Source organism: Bos grunniens, chromosome 12 (assembly GCF_055505025.1).
Source record: "Bos grunniens cultivar Pamir isolate PY7600 chromosome 12, Bosgru_T2T1.0, whole genome shotgun sequence".
Lineage (NCBI taxonomy): Eukaryota > Metazoa > Chordata > Mammalia > Artiodactyla > Bovidae > Bos > Bos grunniens.
In genome coordinates this window covers 1,622,265-1,623,820 of record NC_141176.1, presented here as the reverse complement: position 1 = coordinate 1,623,820, position 1,556 = coordinate 1,622,265, and the positions used below count along the sequence as shown (strand labels likewise).

The 1,556-nt window shown below is 34.8% G+C and overlaps 1 non-coding gene across 1 annotated transcript; it reads left to right on the top strand.

Moving 5' to 3' along the window:
- Window positions 1-1,212: 1,212 nt before the first annotated feature.
- On the top strand, window positions 1,213-1,316 carry LOC147361322 (U6 spliceosomal RNA). Its single transcript, XR_015138511.1, has one exon. It is a non-coding gene; the product is annotated as a U6 spliceosomal RNA (small nuclear RNA).
- The last annotated feature ends 240 nt before the right edge of the window (window positions 1,317-1,556 follow it).

Below are 1,556 nucleotides of genomic sequence, written 5' to 3'. Positions count from 1 at the left end.
CTGATAAACATCTTTGTTTTTGTAATTGTAATTATCTTTTATTTTTTGGCTGAATATTGACAAGTATAATTATCTTTTATTTTTTGTCTGAATATTGATTGTGAAAACTGATAAATATCTTTTACTATTGTGATTATGTAACTATTACCTGATACCATTGTATCATGATTGGTCAACAGAAAAAGATAATAGAATTCTATATCATTAAAACTACTATTTAATAGGAACACCTATAATCACTTTTTAAAATCTGAAAGCATATCAAAATTATCTTGGAAATTTTTGAAAAATAAAAATGCCTGGATATTGCTGTTTTCCACCAGATCTCCAGATTTGTTTCTAATGAGCAGCCATGTTTATAAACAGCTGGACTATATGAGGATTTTTTTTAAATTAATTTATTTAATTGGAGGCTGATTACTTTACAATATTGTAGTCGTTTTTGCCATACACTGACATGAATCAGCCATGCGTATACATATGTACATGTACATGTACATCCTGAAACCCCTCTCACCTCCCTCTCCCTCCCATCCCTCAGGGTCATCACAGTGCACCAGCCCTGAGCACCCTGTCTCATGTATCGAACCTGGACTGGTGATCTATTTCGCATATGATAATATACATGTTTCAATACTATTCTCTCAAATCACCCCACCCTCGCGTTCTCCCAAAGAGTCCAACAGTCTGTTTACATCTGTGTCTTTTGCTGTCTCGCATATAGGGTCATCATTTCCATCTTTCTAAATTCCATATATATGCATTAGTATACTGTATTGGTGTTTTTCTCTCTGACTTATTTCACTCTTTATGATAGGCTCCAGTTTCATCCACCTCATTATAACTGATTCAAATGCATTCTTTTTAAAGGCTGAATAATATTCCATTGTGTATATGTATCACAGCTTTCTTATCCATTTGTCTGCTGATGGACATCCAGGTTACTTCCATGTCCTGACTATTGTAAACAGTGCTGTGATGAACATTGGGGTACATGTATCTCTTTCAATTCTGGTTTCCTTAGTGTGTATGCCCAGCAGTGGGATTTCTGGGTCATACAGCAGTTCTATTTCCAGTTTTTTAAGGAATCTCCACCCTGTTCTCCATAGTGCCTGTACTAGTTTGCATTCCCACCAACAGTGTAAGAGGGTTCCCTTTTCTCTGCACCCTCTCCAGTGTTTACTGTTTGTAGACTTTTTGATAGCAGCCATTCTGACTTTAGCAACACATATACTAAAATTGGAATGATACAGAGAAGATTAGCATGGCCCCTGTGCAAGGATGACAAGCAAATTCATGAAGCATTCCATATTTTTAAAATGAGCCAAAGAACTAAATAGACATTTCTCCAAAGAAGACATACTTATGCTAACAAACACATGAAAAGATGCTGTATGAGGATGTTTTACTTTTATCTAGCTTGTTTTACTTTTTCTATTTCATATTCAGTACTCCCATTTCACTTAGTTTATGTTTTCCAGTTTCTCCATTTTCTGATGTTTTTTCTCAAGCCTTTATCAAGTGTAGTAGAAAAGCTTACATACACATATGTAAAT